General features: G+C 35.0%; 1 pseudogene across 1 annotated transcript; it reads right to left on the reverse strand.

Annotated features, from left to right (window-relative positions):
- Positions 1-1,221: 1,221 nt before the first annotated feature.
- Positions 1,222-1,993, reverse strand: LOC307185854 (oxidoreductase HTATIP2-like; annotated as a pseudogene). The gene has a single exon. The product of its transcript is annotated as an oxidoreductase HTATIP2-like (transcript).
- Between the last annotated feature and the right edge of the window lie 15,168 nt (positions 1,994-17,161).

Below are 17,161 nucleotides of genomic sequence, written 5' to 3' on the forward strand. Positions count from 1 at the left end.
CTTCCCCCAGCACACAAGTTAAGACAAATTTCCTTTGTTCCATGATGGAAATTAACAGTGTGCTCCTCTTGACTTTGACCCTTCCTTCTGCCTCTTCCTTTCCTTTTCCATAGTTTTTCAAGTGAAGCACTTTGAAATATACATTTACTGGCTATGTGAACATTTTGTGGTTAATCATTAGAGGGATCCTAGACCAATGGAGAAACCCAAACATTTCTAGTTTATTCATCCATGGCATGTACTGATCCAGCAACAATTAACTGTAACTTCCTGGAAATATACAGATACTGGATGCTCTTGCAGAGTAGTTAAAAACAGAAGCTATGGATTCAGGCTCACTTGGGTTAGAATCCTGGCTTTGCCATTTCCTAGCTTCAGGCTTCAGCTTTAAGCCCTTGGGCAAGGTACTTATCCACAGTGAGCCTCAGTTTCCCCACCTAAGATATGGGGATGATAGTACTGCCTGTAAGAATTATAAGGATTGTCTGCAGGGTTAAAGGACAGACAGTATGTGTAAAGGCTAGCAATTAGCAAGTACTTGATATGTATTAGCTGCTATTCTATCATCCCATTGGCCAAACTACTGCATATTACCACCGTTACTTAGGCATTTTCTAACAATGTAAGGACACCCATGACTTGTACATTTATTTTAATTCTTCTATTTAATTCTCCCATGAATTATATAAGCTCGGCTATATAATAACTTTTATTATATATTCTAAAGAAGTAGTAAAGCACAATGTTCACTTACAAAATTAACATGCAGTCAGCACTGGGTAACTCAGAGACACAAATGTCAACAATTTTTGTTCAGAACTCATCTGCATGATACATAAAGTCTGCACTGCTGCTGTGACTCTGCAGACAAGCTTTCAAAGCTGGCCTCCCCACCAGTGGCATCATAAGAGAAGCTTAAATAAAACAACAGATTTCTGTGCCCATACCCCCCCAAGTTCTGATTCAGAAAATCTGAGGTAGGGCCTATGAATCTCTCATTTCTGTGCCGAACATGAGACACCAGACCACTAGGGAGCTGCTGGATCTCTATTTTCGAAAGGCCCCCAGGGTGATTCTACATATGTAGAATCAGGCTCTAAAATGCTGATGCAGAGCACCATCATTTTTTGATTGGATCTGGGCGACTGAGAATAGTGAAACCACAGTTAAAGCACATGTTTTTTTTAGACCCTGAAATTACCGTTAGGTGATAGGTGTTGAGCCTGACACTGGAAAGCATTTCTCCATTGTGGTCACGGCTTGAGAGAGCCATCAGCTTTCCCCAGTTCGTGGATGGCCTTGTTATCCAGCAGTTCCTTCTTGTCACTTGGTCTCACTGCGTTGTTCAGCATTGCTCTAACCACAGTCATCACTGGCACAGAATGGTCGCTGGATCAAGATTCTGGTAAGGAGCCATAGAACTTCCTAACGAACCATTCACCTGGGCAAGATTCTTGCCTATCACATAATAGAACTCCGGGCCAAAATATGGAGTAACGATCAAATTTTAACTCTTCAACCCTAGCTTCCATTTCTCCCTTGACTTGCAGATATAAAAAATTGCTTGACTTGTCAGCTCCCTTAGAGGACAGCAAGTTGAAATGTTTGCACCCTCCAGCTTTTGCCAGCTCTGCAGCCTTCAGGACGTAATCTCGATCAACATGAACAAATGCCTCTGCCCCAGCTTTTTGTCTGGTGGTACCCAGGCAACAGAATACAACATCATGACCTTGAAAGGCAGAAGCGTAGTCATCCAATTTCTCAGAGTCCACCACTTCTTGATTCACGTTTTTAGAAACTTCCTCGTCGAAGGTGAGCTTCCTCCGGCCAGTCAGCGTGACTTTGGAAAACAGGCTCTGCTCCAGGGTTTCTTTCAAGAGTACTCTGTCGGTTTCCCCGCTGGCACCCAAAATAAAGACGGATTTATTCTGCATCCTGAAGTCTTCCGAAGCCTCGGCAGCGCTTCTGTCTCGGCCATGCTAGAGCCGGCCCCCGGCCCCGGGTCCTCAGGATGCAGCAGAAGCAGCGCGCCACGGCCACCAGCTCGACACCGACGCCGCCACCGCCACCGCCACCGCCCGTGCTCAGGGCTGCGGGCCGGGACATTTGGCCATCCCTCCAGCCCAGGGCTTTCCTCCCCTCACCGGCCTCTGTGAGGCCCCTCCCCTGTCCGCGCCTACCTGACTGTGTCAATCTTGGCATTTTTGACAACACAGATGGATCTAGAGGCTATCATGCTAAGTGAAATAAATCAGAGAGACGAACACTAATATCGCACGACCTCACTTACAGGTGAAAGCTAAAAACAGGTGTTTGCCAGATTGGAGGAGGGTAGAGGAGTTGTGCAAAATAGGTAGCAGGGATTAAGAGGTACAGACTTCCAGGTATAAAATAAATAAACCATGGAGATGTAATACAAAGCACGGAATATGGTTAATAATAATAATATTAACCATGTTCCTTGTGAGGGGACCGATGGTCACCAGATTTATCATGGTGATCATTTTGTAATCTATGTAAATGTAAAACCACTATGTAGTATACCTGAAACTAACATAAGACTGTACACCCACTATATTTCAATTAAAAGAAAACAAAACGTTTTTTGGATAGGTCAACAATAATGTCCAGAGCTTGATTAAATCAGGTCACAAGCTCTACAGATTAGGTGTTATCTCAAACTTGCATGAATTAATTATTTTCTTTTAAGGATCTTACACCAGGATCTGCCATAGTAGATCAAGCATTTTTAATTAACAGAAATTAAAGCAGTATCCAGTACCTACCTATGGTTTTGGAAATTTATTTTGCTGTTTGGTTGAACTACGATTGTTCAGACTATTTGATGGAACATATTCAAACTGGTTCTTGAGTAATTAAGCTCATCTGGAGTCTTTCTATAATACTTTGGATTAATATGATTTTTGTACAAAAATTAATTCCATATTGAGAGAAGTAGAGTGTGGCACTGGGATGTTTAGTTGTTTTGTTTTTTCTTGCACACGATGAGAAGGCAGAATCACTGGCTGATGGAATCTAATAATCATTTACCTAAAGCTGACTTGAATCAGATTTAGCTGTTCTTACTCTGCTCATCAAGATATAAAGCTTTGGGGCCTTGGCTACAGATCACTTCTTTAATAAATGGTTGTAATTTCAATGACTTTGGCGGTACGCGGGCCTCTCACTGTTGTGGCCTCTCCCGTTGCGGAGCACAGGCTCCGGACGCGCAGGCTCAGCGGCCATGGCTCACAGGCCCAGCCACTCCGCCGCATGTGGGATCCTCCCGGACCGGGGCACGAACCCGTGTCCCCTGCATCGGCAGGCGGACTCTCAACCACTGCACCACCAGCGAAGCCCTCAATGACCTTTTCTTAAACCTCCTTATCTACTTACATGCAAAATTACAAGAAATGAAGCTTGACATTTTTCCAATCCATGTCTTAAAACTAGAATTACTCCCACTGTGACACGAATCAGAGTGTAGTTATGATCATTTAAAATACCAAGTTGAACAATTATTTTTACAATCCCACAATTCTGATTCCTTTCCACCCTAGACTTCTCAACATTAGTCAGGAAAACGAGAAGAAAAAGAACTGACAACATAATTTTTTCTCTTTTCTGTTTAACAAATGAAAGTAAAAAAGAAATGTAATCGAACAAATGCAATACATGCCTACTACCTTAGATACCTTTAGAAAGTTTATTCATTCATTGTTTCATCACTCAGTCAAATATTTATAGAGTGCTTAATATGAACTGGCAATATCGTAGGCACTGGGGATGTCACATATACAAGAAAAATCTCTGCCATTGTAAAATTTATATAATAGTGAGTGGAGATAGAAAATAACTTGTAAGCAAAAAATATTTCAGATAAGGATAATTAACATGGACAAAATGAAACAAAGTAATTCATGAAAATGCATGTTGTGTGATGAGGTGTGAGGGGGGCGTGAAGAACATCTTTAATTAGAATTGTCAGCAAAAGCCAAGCTGAGGTTATGGTATTTTAATTAATATAGAACCAATCACAAAATCAATACTATAATAATATGTCACTGAAAAATTTTATTTAAAATCAAGTCAAATGTTTCAATGATTTTACGAAGTACATTAAAAAGCAAGTATCAAAAAAGAGAAAACCTTTAAATTCATCTTTATGTATGGAGAGTAGTATCAAACATCATTAAATATATTAAGTGGATAACTATCATAATTTAATGGTATAATGATATAAAAGATGATGTGTTTTCCTTTTTCTTTGATTTACTTATCACACATGATGTCAAAATTATAAAATGACAAAGGCTCAAGGAGAACTGTAAGCTTATGTGTTAAAGATGGTTGATGTATCCAAAATGTTTGCAAAATATGACTTTAGGATGAGGGATGGAATATGTAGAAATATGAATCTTTTTATTTCATAAAAATGCTATTCTTTTAATTTTTAGTTTTTTTATTTTTGAATTTTTGAATTTCATTTTATTTATTTTTTTATATATCAGATTCTTATTAGTGGTGTGATGAATTGGGAGATTGGAATTGCCATATATACACTAATATGTATAAAATGGATAACTACATATTCTTTTAGATCATTGATATTTGACTTTTCACAAGAATATACTGACTACTGAGTTATTAAATTTTCATTGTATACTTCTCTGAGGTTGACTCAATTAGACATCTGTCTAGCTATTATTTGTAGGTTTGTAATTCTTACCAGAGAAATCACCCATTTTGTTTATTTTTTAAAATGAAAGGCATGGTAAAATGAAAGGTAATTTTCTTAATTTTATGTGTACTTTCTATCTCAAGTATTGCTCATTTCTATTTCATTCTCTACGCAGTCTCATTGATCTATCAAAAATACAAACATATCATTGAAAAGTCTGAGCATATAAATTCCATGCTTAAAATGCTTCAAAGACTCATTATCTGGTCAGTGCTTTTCAACATGTTTCACTGATATGTTCTAAATTGTCTTGGACATTGAACATATATATCAGGGTGTGGGGATTTTTTACTAAGGTATATTTTATATTCAGTAAAGTGAACAAAATTTAAGTGTATAATTCAACACACTTTAAAAAATTCTTTCACATGATAACTCAGACTCCTATCAAAATACAGAATATTTTCATTATTTGAGAAAAAGCCCTTCTGCTTCTTCCCAAACTCCACACCTCTCCCCACTCTACCTGTCAAGAAGCAACCATTGTTGTGTTTCCTCAAAAGTTTCTTTGACTATAACAGAATTTCAAATCTAACTACAGAGTGTGGGGCTTCTTTTGATCAGCTCAATAGAAAAATGTTTCTTACGTTTATCAATTTTTGTACATATTAGTAGTTTATTCCTTTGTTGTCTTAATTTGCTGAGAGTTATTCCACTACCTGGATATACAACATTTTTCCTAGCCATTCTCCAGTTGATGGACATTTGGATGTTTCCTGTTTTGAGCAACTATGAATATCCCTGTTATGTTATGGACATCCTTGTGTACCTTTTTGTGTACATATGTTTTCAATTCTCTTGTTTAAATAACTAAGTATAGAATAGCTAGGTCATGTTAAAAAAAAAAAACTTTATGTTTAACTTTAAGAGAAACTGAGAAGCTAATTTCCAAGATGACTTTAATCATTTTATTCTCCCATCACTAATGTCTACATCTATGCCAACATTGAAGGTTGATGGCCTTTTTGAAATCTAGTAAATATGTAGTAATATCTCACTGAGGTCTTATTTTGCATTTCTCTGATGACTAATAATGGTCACTTGTTCATATGCTTATTGGGCATTTATCTTATTTTGTGAAATTTTTTGTATCTTTTGACTAATTTTTAATTTGGTTGTGTTTTTATTATTGAATTGTAGCAGTTATATATTCTGGATACAGATTCCTTGTCAAATGAACTGTAGATATTTTCTCCCAGTCTGTAGTTTGTTTCTTCAATCCTCTATGAAAAAAAAAAAAAAAAGAAATTGCCTACCTAAGGCTAAGAAGATATTTTCTTGCTTTCTTGTAGAACAAGAGAACAAACTGTTCCAGCATCATATATTTTGAAAAGACTTTAATGTCTTTATTGAGTCATTCTGGTGCCAAGTTTTAAAACAAATTGACCATGTAAATGTGAACCAACTTCTGGACTCCATTCTGTTCCACTAATCTAGTTGTCTATCTTTATGTTAATACCATACTAACTAGCTTGGTAAATGTAGATGTGTGCAAATTTTTATTTCAGATAATGTATCTCCTCCAGCATTGTTTTTCTTTTTCAACTTTTGTCTATTCTAAGTACTTTGAGGTTCTTACATACATTTTGTAATTAGTTGGACAATTTCTACAAACAACATGCTGAAATATTTATTAGTATTGCATCAAATCTATAGATCAACTGGATGAATTGGCAGCAAAACAATATTGAGTGCTCCATTCTATTACTGGGTATAAATCCCTGTTTGTTTAAGTTTCTTTAGGTTTCCCTGAATGTGGTTTTGTTTAGCTACATGCTACAATTTATAATATAATGTATCTTTAATAACATTCAGAACTTTTTTTTACTTTCAAATTTTTCTTTTGTTCTATTGGTTATGTGCAAATAGGATGCTTAGGTGGCAAATGTATGGGCATTTTCCAGGTACCTATTTGCTATTAATTTATAATTTGTATTTTTCTTTGTATAATTCCTAAACATTATTAAATTTATATGTAACTATATCTTATTAAAAAAATAATGCTGTGCCTGATATTGCAACTGCAATTCCAGTTCAGTCTCACACACACACACATACACACACACAAATTAACCCACTATTCTATCACTTTGCTAAATTCTTTTACTAGCACTGGTAGGTTTTTTTTCTTGTTGCATTGTTTTCTTTTTTGTTCCTTAGGATGTTTTACATACAAGATTATGTCCTCTGTGAATATAGGTAACTGTTTCTTCCTATTGAATTGGTATTATTTTTTTTTCTTTCTCTTGACATATACTGGATAGGACCTCCAGTTTGAATGGAAATGATAAACAGACATATATGTCTTTTTTGCAATCTTAAAGGGAAAGTTTTCAGTTCTTTAACATATATTGTGATGCTAGTTATAGTTTTATTTTGTTTTGTTTTTTGTAGATGCACTTTATCAAACTGAGAATTTCTTTTATTCTGTTGCTAGAATGCTGGTCATTTTTATTATGAGTGTGCTAGATTTCTCTGACACGTTATAAATTAATTGATAGAATGTTTTTGTTTCTCCTTTAATGAATATGATGAATTATATTGTTTGATTTTGAATTTAAAAAGTGTGGCTCTGAGTTTTGCTAATATTTGTTTAGGACTTATAGCTTATAGCACCTAAATCAGAGGTTAGTCTGATAAATAAAATATTATTGGAACTTAGCCATGTCAATTCATTTACATATACTCTATGACATTTTACACTACTATGGGAGAGTTGAGCTGTTGCAACAGAAATAATATGACCCTCAAAGTATAAAACATTTACTCCCTGAGCTTTTAAAGAAAATGTTTGCTAACCCCAGGCCAATATCAGTGAATGATATTAGTGTGTATTTTTTTTCTTTTTTTGGTAATGTCTTTGGAATTACTGGCCATATAAAGTAAGATGAGAAGTGTTTATTGCTCCTTTATCAAAGAGCTTTTGTAAAATTTTTTTTCTTGTAATTTTTTGGCGTAGTATTTTGATAAGCCTTTTGGCCTGGAGTTTTGTTAGTTGGAAAGCTTGTAATTAAAATGCAATTACTTTAATATATAAGATTATTATTTTTTAAATTTAACCTATGAAAATTTTAGTAATTTCTTTTCAAAGAATTTGTCCAAATCTTCTAGGTGAATTAATAATTTTATCATAATATTCTTTTATTATCCTTCTGAAGAATCTATAGTGATTTTTAAATTTAATTCCTAAATTATTCACTTGTGTCTTCCATATTTTTCTGGATTAGTCTAGTTAGTGATTCACCAATCATATTAATTTTTTTAAAGAATCAAGTTTTGTTTTTGTTAATTATTTGTTTTCTCCATTTGCCGTTTAATTGACTTAATTTTGTTTACCACTTCTTTTCTTTGCTTACTTTGAATTTAATTTGCTGTTCTTTTTCTAGCTTCTCAGGGTAGACATCTACGTCACCAGATTTAAAATTTTCTTCTTTTCTATAAGCATTTATGTTAGCTTCTAAGCCCTAATTTAGCTACATCTCACACATTTTGATATGTTATCATTTATTTTAAAATATTTTCTAATTTCCCTTATACGATTTCTTCCTTAATTGATAGATTATTTAAAATTATGCTGCTTAATTTCCAAATAGTTGACGGTTTTATAGATTTTTGGTTACTGATTTCCAATATAATACCACTGTTTTGAAAACGCATTCTTAAAACTTGTATATTTATTGAGAATTATTTTATGGTCCGGCACATGGCCTATTCTAGTCAGCCATCTATGTGTAGTTGAAAAATATGTAGTCTATTGTGTGATTGGATGTAATTTTCTATAAATGTCAGTTAATTCTACTTGGTTAATAGTGTTTCTCAAGTCTTTTACACCCTTACTGATTTGCTATATACTTACTCCATAAATGACTGAGGGGGGATGTGGACATTTCCAACTATAATCTCAGTTTGCTTCTTTATCACTTCAGTCCTCATATTTTGACAATATTTGAAGCTATATACACGTATTTTTGGAATTGTTATCCCTTCATGATTAACTGAACTTTTATCAGTGTGAAATGTCTGTTTTACTTCTGGTAATCTTTCTTGTTCTAGAATTAATTTTATTAATACAGCCTCTCCATTTTTCATGATTTGTGTTTGTTTGGTATACCATTTTTCATTCTCCTTTGAGTCCATATGTGTCTTTACAATCAGTTTGTCTCTTGTAAATATCATCATAAATACTGGACACAGTGCAGGTTTTGCTGGCACAAAATTCTCATAGCTTTTCTTTGGTTAGAAATGTCTTTATTTCCTCTGCATTTTCCTAGCATATGTTTTGCTGGATATGTAATTATAGGTTAAAGATTTTTAAATATAAACTTTTTATTAAAAACATATCCTTTATGTTGTGCCTCTAAATGTAATATGTCTTTTTTTCCCCTTAGTTCTTTTAAAGTTTTCCTCTTTATTACTGGTTTGGGGAATTTTTTAATAATGTACCTTAATGTTCATCTTGTTATGTATATTTTGCTTAATGTTGATAGAGCTTCTTAAAACTGTTGATTTATATTTATATTAAAATTTGAAATATCTGGCCATTACTTTTTTTTTGCTTGAAATTTTCTCTCTTCTTACTGTATGTCAATTACATGCATATGAGACTACTTGATGTTTTCCCAGAGTGCCCTGAAACTGTTCTCTTCCTTTTTTTTAACTTTATATTTCAGTTTGAAGCAGTTTGAAGCATTCAGTTTTTCCCCTTATTCATGTTCAAATATTTTATTTATTAGATTCTTTTGCTTATGAGCCCATCTTTGAAAATTTCACTTTGGGTATCTAATTTTGCTGTTTTAAATGCACATTTGATTTATTTTTACAGTGTTTATTCCTCTAAGGAGATTTTACAGTTGTTCTTTCATTATCTTTATGTTTTTTTCTTAAATAGTTGAACAAATTTGAATAGATCTTTTAAAATTATTGCCTGCTAATTCCATTACCTCTGACAGTTCTGTGTCTATTTTAATGGACTTACTTTTCTTATTATGGGACACATTTTTCTACTACTTCACATATCTAGTAGTATTTTATTGGATTTTGGACATGATGAGTGCTATGTTAATGTATGTATAATTTTTTTCTCCCTTTTGAGAGTTTTGAGGTTTTTCATGGCAATCAATTAGTTTATTTGCACATTAGCTTGATCCATTCAATGGTTGCTTTTAAGTGTAATTAGGGTAAAAATAAAGGAGCCTTTATTCAAGAGTTAGAGTAGTTCTATTCCAATGTCACAACTTCTGAATTCTATTCAATGTCCAGCTATTCAGTGAGGACTCTTCATTCTTGCTTTTTGGAATATGGACATTTTTCAGTTGTGTCTGTTCATAATACATACAGTATATATTAATATATAAATATATATAAATATACATATAAGTATATAAATATAAATATACATATATATATATATACATATATATATATATATATATATATATATATATATATAGTTTTTATTCCCCAGCTCACAGCTCCTGATAACCATTCTTTCCCTAACTTTATGGACTCTTTTCCACAGCATCTGCAGCTTAGTATTTGCCAATAATTCAAGGAAAGACTTTTAGGACTTTCTTTTTCTGTATAGGTCCCTATTTTTCTACCATGCAAATTCCTGTCACCCCAGGAGCCTTGAACTCAGTTTTCTCAACTCAGTGAGACTGCTATGATTTAGTCTTCCTTTCACTGTGCCACAGTCCAGACAGTGTTGGTTGAAAGTCAGGATAAACATGAACCAAATTTCTTATTTCCCTTATACTTCGAATCATAGTCCTTCACTATCTAATGTTTAATGTATGAAAATAATTATTTAGTATATTTTGTCCAGATTTATAGTTTGTTATCACGGGGAATCTAGTCCTATGCTAGTTACTTCATCATTGATAGAAATAATATACTCTCTGGGAGGTTTTTTAAGTTATCCAACAGTGTGTTTTATAAATGTCAAATTTCTTTGACATCTCATTATTATTATTTTTAATTATAGCAAACATTTATTATGAAATACCATAAATTTTTATTTAAAAAGCAATATTTTATGTCTCTCTTTTTTTGCTGTACACGGGCCTCTCACTGTTGCGGCCTCTCCCGTTGCGGAGCACAGGCTCTGGATGCCCAAGCTCCGGATGCGCAGGCTCCGGATGCGCAGGCTCAGCGGCCATGGCTCATGGGCCCAGCCGCTCCGCGGCATGCGGGATCTTCCTGGCCGGGGCACGAACCGCTGTCCGTTGCATTGGCAGGCGGACTCTCAACCACTGCGCCACCAGGGAAGCCCTTTATGTTTCTTTTGACAACCCAATATAGCCTGCCAAATTTCTTATAAATTATAAGTTGTAAGAAGGTCATTTATGCCTAGTTTATATTTCTTTGGTAAGCACTAAAATTCTAACTCCTGCGCTTATCCTCAATGTTAATCCCCCAAACCAAGTCTTAGATTCCAATGACACTGAATAGCGTATAATTAAGCACATGCAAAGTATTATTTCCTTTTATGTGTCTTTCTCACTCTGTTCCCATTGTCTGAATCAAGATCCACTTTCTTCATTCCCAGATAACTCTGTGGATATTTCAATAATTGTATTTTGCTATGTTGTATTACAATTCCTTGGCATAAATTAGTTTTGTATTTATATTTTTTGTATTTTACTTTATTCAATATTTATGTTTGTATTATATTTTTTGCACCTCCATCACCTAGTATAGTGCCTGGATAACATAGATCCTAACAAATTATTTGTTGACTATGTTTTTATGTATGGAAAAAATAGTGTCTGCCAGATGTGAGTGTGCATCAATTTATTGTGGAAAATCCTTTGTGGGAAGCTAAATTGTGAACAGAAGTTAATTTCATAAGCAAAGAAAACAGAAAAAAATAAGTTGTTTGGATAATGTGGCATTGATCTGTAATTACTAGAATTATCTAATTTTATTGAAGAAATATATATTTCAATTCAATCAGACTTAGAGAATCATCTGGTTAGGGTATGTATTCCTAGAAATAGTGCTAGAAAACCAAGATCTATCATATGGACTTATTTTCACTCATTGAATATGAAAATTATTTTAGCAATCACTTCATCTATAATCCCCATTTTACAGCATGAAGAAACTGATATCTGTGTAATCCCCTAGGTTGCCCAGTTTTTGTTTTATTTTGTTTTACAAATTCTATACCCTCTAGTGGAAAAAATATGTAAATGAAGAAGCCAGTTCATATGTGACATATGTTTATGACTTTACTATTCTATCAAGAGTACTTCCAGTAGACATTGGTGAAAAATTTTACAAACTTAGCTTCTAGATTGCATTAAAGAGGCAAATAATAGAGTTGAGCTTTCCAAGCACACCTTGAAAAGAAATATTATAAGCAAAGAAAGGGTGAAATTCTTTAGGAGTAAACCAGGGAGGTAGAGGTAGTAAGAATGAAATCCTTTACAGTGGAGAAAAAAATAGGTGTATCAAAAATTGATACTTCGGTAATTATAATATATGTATACCACATCAATTTTAAAAGTAACTTCAAGATCTCACTGAAAACTAACTGGAGACTGGCAGAAGAACACTTGTACAACCAAGGCTGTAAGAAAGATCTACACAGAATTGGGTAAGAAGGGAAGTGAAGCAACCAGGTCTGGATCTGTGTCCCTGGCAGGAGACAAAGAAGACGAGGGAGATTACACAGGTGGAGATATTCCCTGAGTAGTGAGTGGCTTGAGCCACACATTGGGTGCCCCAGGCCTGGCGTCTGAAACCAGGAAGATGAGTCCCCTTAGCTGGCTTGAAAACCAGTGGGACTGACAGGAGAGCTGTGAGAAACCTAGCCTCCACTCATGAAAAGTATACACACACTGCTTACTCCTGAAACATGGCAGAAGAAGCAGATTAAAACTGCAAGTGACACTGGCAGATTTTCTGCAACCAAAACAGTGTGGAGCCCCACCCGAGCTGAGCACCTGCTTTGTCCCACATGGTCAGCAAGGCAGCTCCACACAAGAGTAAGGGACTGCCACAGCCTGTGCCCTGACCCATGCCAAGTGCCCACTTCAGACTCTCTTACACCAGCACTGCTCCCCTATGGGGTGAAGGTGCCGAAAGCAAATACTCAGAGGGAATGGGGCCAGCTCAGACCTGAACCTCAGGGCTTCTGCCCCAGCAACTGCTGTCCCCAGTAGAGTGGTGTTGGCCACTGAGCAGAGGAGAAGCCCTGGCTCATACCTAGCTCTGGCTCCAGCCCCTTCATCTCCAGCCCTAACTCCTACCAATGTGATAGCTGCCAGCACACCCTGAGGAAAGACATGACTCATGCTCATCTCAGATCCAGGTCTCCCACCAAAGTCACTGGGCATACACAGACTGTATAGAGACACACCCACACAAGGACACCCATTCAAGACTGGGATAGGTAACTGTTTCAACTAAATTCATAGAGACAGAGAAAGTTAAGCAAAATGAGAAGACAGAGAACTTGTTTCAATCAAAAAAACAAGAGAAAATCCCTTAAATAACAACTAAGGATATGACTAATAAGGGGTTAATATCTAAAATACATAAACAGCTCATACAATTCAATATCAAAAAAACAAACACCCAGATTACAAAATGGGCAGAAGACCAAAGAAATTTTTCCAGTGAAGATATACAGATATCCAACAGGCATATGAAAAGATACTATCTCTAACCATCAGAGAAATGCAAATCAAAACCACAATGAGATATCACTTTACACCTGTTGGAATGGCTATCCTCAAAAAGTCTACAAATAAATATTGGCAAGGTGGAGAAAAGGGAACCCTAGTATACTGTCGGTGGGAATGTAAATTGGTGCAGCCACTATGAAAAACACTATGGAGGTTCCTCAAAATACCAAAAATAGAACTACCATATGATTTAGCAATTCCACTCCTAGGTATGTATCTGAAGAAAGTGAAAACACTAACTTAAAAAGATACATGCACCCCAATGTTCATAGCAGCATTATTTACAACAGCCAAGATATGGAAGCAACCTAAGTGTCTATCAACAGATGATTGGATAAAGAAGTGGGGTTATATATATACAATTATATATATATATAATTGAAGTTATATATATAATATACAATCTATATAATTGAATTTTACTCAGCCATAAAAAAGAATGAAATTCTGATATTTGCAACATGGATGGACCTAGAAAGTATTATACTTAGTGAAATAAGTCATATAGTGCAAGACAAATACTGTATAACTTTTATACAGAATCTGAAAAATAAAACAAATGAATAAATATAACAAAATAGACACAGACTCACAAATATAGAAAAAAGAAAACTAATGGTTACCAGTGGGGAGAGGGAGGGGGAAGGGGTAAGATAAGGGTAGGGGATTAAGAGGTACAAGCTATTATGTAAAAATAAATAAGCTCTAAAGATATATTGTACAGCACAGAGATAGCCATTATTTTAAAATAACTTTAAATGGAGTATAATCTATAAAAATATTGAATCAATCCAAAAAAAATTGAATCACTACGTTGTTCACCCAAAACTAATATGTCACACTTCAATTTTTTTAAAAAGTAACTTAAAAAAACACTGGAGGGGCTTCCCTGGTGGCGCAGTGGTTGGGAGTCCGTCTGACGATGCAGGGGACGCGGGTTTGTGTCCCGGTCCGGGAGGATCCCGCGTGCCGCGGAGCGGCTGGGCCAGTGAGCCACAGCCGCTGGGCCTGCACGTCCGGAGCCTGTGCTCCGCGGCGGGAGGGGCCGCAGCAGTGAGAGGCCTGCGTACTGCAAAAAAAAAAAAAAAACACCGGAAATTGACAGTGTTATTTTCTAGGAAGAACGACTATCCTCTTAGGATAGAGGAAGAGATTTTCATTTTGAGAGTTTCTTATCATTTGAGCCATGTTTTTGTCATGTATCTGCATTATTTCTATATTTCATAAAAGGAAAAGGAAAAAATATTTGAGATGTTTCATACAATTATAAATTTGTATTCTAAATTCTCAGTCAACCAGAATATAACTGAAGTGAATATGATAGGACTGTTGGATTTATGTTTCTAATTCTTTGTAGAGTGGACTAATTTGTTCTTTGGTGCTGTTCCTTCTGTTTGGTATATCTGGTGTGACTGTTTCAAATAGTACGTGTAATAGAACAAAATGCAGTCTGATTGATGATGACATTTAGTTATATAACTATTTCTATTTCCTTAAAGCCAGATGTTGCTGTCCTAATTTCTCCTGTGCCCAATTTAAATGTAGATGAGAATAAAGAGCAAATTAAGAAGATAGTAATTTACATGAATAATGAGGTACAAATCAAAGAAAGGGACAACTGCAGAATTAACTATCAGCAATCCCCTTTGAATAAAGCCACCTTTTATCATTTGGAAATTTGGATATCAGGCACCTTACAGAGATTTTACTATTATAGGTTACCTTGGGAAATATACCTAGTTTAAGAAAGAATGCTGTTATAATTTAAGTATTTCTATCCAAACTGTGGACTAGTCTAATATGACTCACATAATAACCCCAAGCCAATTTAAAGTGGCTGCCATGTTTTTCAGCATATACATATACACACATATATATATAGTCTATTAGTATTTTATTTGTACAACTTTTAACTGATATCAAATAACCCCACAATTCTCAGTGAATATCAAAGAGAAGAGGACCAAAGATGAAAAATCTAGAACCTATCAGCGGCAATAGATTGTAGCTTTCACTGCTAAATAACTCTAGACAAATTATTAAATTATAACATTAAAAAAAAAAACTGGTGATTATTTGTGCTGACAGAAAAATCCATCCTGAAAAACAAAAGCAACAAGAATATGTTTTTCAAATCCTAAAGGCCATCTCAGAAAATTGTTTTGTTTTGTTAATTCCTTGAGGAAGGAAAAAGAATTTTTAAATATTTGAGCATAAACTGTTGAAGACTAAATATGGAGACACTAAGAAATAAGACAGTTGTATAAGTACATAATACAATTGTTACCATGGTCACTCACAAATGATAATACAGATTAAAATCAGGTCTCACACAGCTCTGAACCAAACTATGGTGCAGGATAGGCTAAGTTTCATAGGAGTGGTCTCCTGTATAATTAATAGCTACTTTCAATGAGTCAGTCCTTATCAATACAAACAAATTGAAAACAAACAAAAATAGCTGCGCAGCCCAAAACAGAAATAGATGTTTTAATTAACTGTATCATCTATAAGCAGTTTAATATTTATTTTGTTTTTCCCCCTCTATCGTAACAATTTACTTGATATAAAAATCATAAGACCCTTATAAGCTAAACTTAGGCTCCTCTAACTTGTACAAACTTTAATTTGATATTAATCCAAAGATTTGAGGAATAAGCAAATACCCATATTACAGTTGAATTTTTTATTTTTAACATCTTTATTGGAGTATAATTCCTTTACAATGGTGTGTTAGTTTCTGCTGTATAACAAAGTGAATCAGCTATACGTATACATATATCCCCATATCCCCTCCCTCTTGCTTCTCCCTCCCACCTTCCCTATCCCACCCCTCTAGGTGTACACAAAGCACCAAGGTGATCTCCCTGTGCTATGCGGCTGCTTCCCACTAGCTATCGATTTTACATTTGGTAGTGCATATATGTTCATGCCACTCTCTCACTTCGTCCCAGGTTCCCCTTCCCCCTCCCTGTGTCCTCAAGTCCATTCCTTACATCTGCATCTTTATTCCTGTCCTGCCCCTAGGTTCTTCACAAACATTTTTCTTTTCTTTTTTTAGATTCCATATATAAGTGTTAGCATACGGTATTTGTTTTTCTCTTTCTAGCTTACTTCACTCCTATAACAGTCTCTAGGTCCATCCACATCACTACAAAAAACTTAATTTTGTTTCTTTTTATGGCTGAGTAATATTCCACTGTGTGTGTGTGTGTGTGTGTGTGTGTGTATATATATATATATATATGTATATGTATACGTATGTATATGTATATATATATATTCATTTCTCTAGGAGGTGGTTAAGAAAGGATCTTGCTGTGATTTATGTCATAGAGTGTTCTGCTACGTTATCCTCTAGACTTCTATAGTGTCTGGCCTTACATTTAGGTCTGTAATCCATTTTGAGTTTATTTTTGGGTATGGTGTTAGGGAGTGTTCAAATTTCATCCTTTTACATGTAGCTGTCCAGTTTTCCCAGCACCACTTATTGAAGAGGCTGTCTTTTCTCCATTGTATATTCTTGCCTCCTTTACCAAAGATGAGATGACCATATGTGTGTGGATTTATTTCTGGGCTTTCTATCCTGCTCCATTCATCTATATTTCTCTATTTGTGCTAGTACCATACTGTCTTGATAACTGTAGTCAGGGAGCCTGATTCCTCCAGCTCTGTTTTTCGTTCTCAAGATTGCTTTGGCTATTCAGGGTCTTTTGTGTTTCCATAC

The sequence above is a fragment of the Stenella coeruleoalba genome, assembly GCF_951394435.1.
Source record: "Stenella coeruleoalba genome assembly, chromosome: 4".
NCBI lineage: Eukaryota > Metazoa > Chordata > Mammalia > Artiodactyla > Delphinidae > Stenella > Stenella coeruleoalba.